This window comes from Triticum urartu, chromosome 7, assembly GCF_003073215.2.
Source record: "Triticum urartu cultivar G1812 chromosome 7, Tu2.1, whole genome shotgun sequence".
NCBI lineage: Eukaryota > Viridiplantae > Streptophyta > Magnoliopsida > Poales > Poaceae > Triticum > Triticum urartu.
The window spans coordinates 643,327,192-643,331,191 of NC_053028.1; positions in this window are offsets into that span (position 1 = coordinate 643,327,192).

The following is a 4,000-nucleotide window of genomic DNA, read 5'->3' on the forward strand; positions in this document are numbered from 1 at the left end:
GTATAAGTCATGAAGAAAGCAATAGCAACATACTAAACGATCGGGTGCTAAGCTAATGGAATGGGTCATGTCAATCAGATCATTCACCTAATGATGTGATCCCGTTAATTAAATAACAACTCTTTGTCTATGGTTAGGAAACATAACCATCTTTGATTAACGAGCTAGTCAAGTAGAGGCATACTAGTGACACTCTGTTTGTCTATGTATTCACACATGTATTATGTTTCCGGTTAATACAATTATAGCATGAATAATAAACATTTATCATGAAATAAGGAAATAAATAATAACTTTATTATTGCCTCTAGGGCATATTTCCTTCAGTCGAGAGCTAGCGGTGGCGCTAGGGTTCGTGCGAGGGTGGAAGAAGAGATAGTTACCGCTATGAGTGTGTATTTGTAGGCACAAGGGCGGCACTGTGCTATTACACAGGTGCCCCTGGCGATTCGCATCTGAGGAACGCGTGGCCAGTTTGCGGAAATTTGGGGTTTGTTCCACGTCCCACGCACGCCTGGATTGTCGGGTGGTCATTCCTGCTTCTCCGGATTTTATGTGGAGGAATGAGCATTGAAAACGGACTTTATGGTTGTCTCTATATCTTCTGCTGAATGTTGTAGAGGACAGAACACTAGCATATATATATAGTCAACATAGTGAAGATAATCATGAAAATATGTTGAGTTCGAAGCCAAACCAAATGTGAAGACATTGCAAGGTAACGCCATGAGAGAAACACTTCAAAATAGAACGTTTGGTGGTGGCGTTACCCACCGTATAGGAAGTATTAGACCCAGACACGGCGCACAATTATCGTGGCGCTCCGAAGTCAAATTCCACATTAATGTATTCACACTTAGAATGTATGTCTTCATTGATTGAAGATATACTTCACTTCGTGTGTTGCACATCTAAGTCATCAATATGCATAAGGGTTAGGATGTGTGCCTGATCACAGGACATTTGAGGATTCCAGGATATTTAGCTCACACCGTAACTTGCAAAACCTCTTCTCATCCAAGGGCTTGGTGAAAATATCTGCCAATTGCTCTTCAGTGTTGACGTGTATGATATCAATGTCTTCCTTCACAACATGATCTCTGAGAAAGTGATGACGAATTTCAATGTGCTTTGTCTTCGAGTGCTGAACTGGGTTGTTGGCAATCTTGATGGCGCTTTCGTTGTCGCAGTAAAGTGGCACTTGCTTCAGATGAATGCCATAGTCCTTGAGTGTTTGCTTCATCCCCAGAAGCTGAGCGCAGCAAGATCTAGCAGCAATGTATTCAGATTCAGCAGTGGAGAGAGATACACAGTTCTGCTTCTTTGAAGACCAACATACAAGTGATCGTCCCAGAAAGTGACATGTGCCTGATGTAGACTTGCGATCAACTTTGTCACTAGCATAATCAGCATCCGAAAATCCAACCAAATCAAACTCTAAGCCCTTTGGATACCATAATCCTAGAGTTGGGGTGTGAGCCAAATATCGAAGAATTCGCTTCACAGCTAAGTGATGCGACTCCTTTGGTGTTGCTTGAAATCGAGCACACATGCAAACACTAAGCATGATATCTGGCCTAGATGCACATAAATAAAGCAAAGACCCAATCATGGAGCGGTATACCTTTTGATCGAACTCTTTACCATTGTCGTCGGGACCCAGATGATGCTTGGCTGGCATTGGTGTTGTGAAGCCTTTGCAGTCTTGCATACCGAACTTCTTCAGGCACTCTTTAAGATATTTCTCTTGAGATATGAAGATGCCGTTGCGTTGTTGCCATATTTGAAGACCGAGGAAGAACTTCAGCTCCCCCATCATGGACATCTGATATTGCTCTTGCATCATATATCCAAACTCTTCACTATACTTCTGATTGGTGCAGCCGAAGATAATGTCATCCACATATATTTGGCACACAAACAGTTCACCATCATATGTCTTCGTGAAAAGAGTGGGATCCAGGGAACCAGGTATGAAGCCTTTGCTTTTCAGAAAGTACTTGAGTGTATCATACCAGGCCCTAGGGGCTTGTTTGAGGCCATACAGTGCCTTGTTGAGCTTGTATACCATATCAGGATGTTTTGGATTTTCAAAGCCAGGCGGTTGTGCAACATACACTTCTTCTTCAATCTTGCCATTGAGAAAGGCACTTTTCACATCCATCTGATAGAGAAGTATGTTATGATGATTTGCATAGGCCAGCAGTATGCGTATGGTTTCAAGCCTAGCCACAGGAGCAAATGTTTCATCGAAGTCAATGCCCTCCACTTTAGTATATCCTTGAGCAACGAGACGAGCTTTGTTTCTGACAACTTGACCATGCTCATCTTGCTTGTTGCGGTATATCCATTTGGTGCCTATTATGTTGTGCTTCCGTGGAACAGGACGCTTAACCAGTTCCCATACATTATTCAGCTCAAACTGTTGAAGCTCTTCTTGCATAGCTTGAATCCATTCAGGTTCCATGAAGGCTTCTTCAACTTTCTTGGGTTCTGATATTGAGACGAATGCGAAATGCCCACAGAAGTTTGTTAGCTGAGTTGCCCTTGAACGAGTGAGTGGACCAGGTGCATTGATGCTGTCAAGTATTTTATCAATTTGTACTTCATTTGCAACACGAGGGTGTGTGGGGCGAAGAATTTGCTCTTGCTGATCTATGTGGTCATTTGAAGGTATATCTTCAGGCTGAGCATTGTCTTCATGTGGATCAGGTGCTGAGATGATAAGTTCTTCTTCAGGATGAGCTTCAGAAGGTACAATTTCTCCAGTTCCCATAAGCTTGATTGATTCATTTGCTGGAACTTCATCTAGCACATTTGGCAATTGCTCTCTTTGTGATCCATTGGTTTCATCAAATCGCACATCCACTGTTTCAACCACTTTGTAGTGGAAGAGATTGAAGACTCTGTAGGAGTGCGAATCCTTTCCATATCCAAGCATGAAACCTTCATGTGCTTTTGGTGCAAACTTTGAGGTGTGGTGTGGGTCCTTGATCCAGCATTTTGCGCCAAATACTCTGAAGTAACTGACATTTGGCTTCTTGCCAGTTAGGAGTTCATAAGATGTCTTGTTCAGAAGCTTGTGAAGATAAACACGATTGATTGTATGGCATGCAGTATCAATGGCTTCAGTCCAGAATTTTCTTGGAGTCTTGTATTCATCTAGCATTGTTCTGGCCATCTCAATGAGTGTTCTGTTCTTGCGTTCGACGACGCCATTCTGCTGTGGCGTGTATGGAGCTAAGAATTCATGTGTGATGCCCAAGGTATCCAGATATGTATCAAGGCCAGTGTTCTTGAATTCAGTGCCATTGTCACTTCTGATGTGCTTTATCTTGGTGCCAAAATTGTTCATAGCTCGATTTGCGAAGCGTCTGAAGACATCCTGCACTTCAGTCTTGTAAAGGATTATGTGCACCCAAGTATATCTAGAATAATCATCAACAATTACGAAGCCATAGAGGCATGCAGAAGTAGTAAAAGTTGAGTAGTGAGTGGGACCGAAAAGATCCATGTGAAGCAGTTCGAAGGGGTTGAGTAGTGGTCATGATTGTCTTCGAAGGATGTTTTGCCCTTGTCATCTTCCTTGCTTCACAGGCACCGCATAAGTGATCTTTCTTGAACTTGACGCCCTCGATGCCTATGATGTGCTTTTTCTTCGCAAGGGTGTGGAGGTTCCTCATGCCAGCATGCCCAAGCCTTCGATGCCAAAGCCAGCATTCTGAAGCTTTTGCAAGAAGACATACTGCAAGTTGTGGTCCTGCTGAGAAATCTACCACATACAAATCACCTTTCCTATACCCTTCAAACACTAGAGATTTGTCAGATTCCATTAGCACCAGGCAGCGATATTGCCAAACATTAAAATCATATTCAAATCGCAAAGCATTGAGACAGACATTAAGTTGAAGCCAAGGGATTCAACAAGCATGACTTTATCCATGTGTTGATCCTTTGAGATTGCAACTCTACCTAGACCCAATACCTTACTTTTACCAGT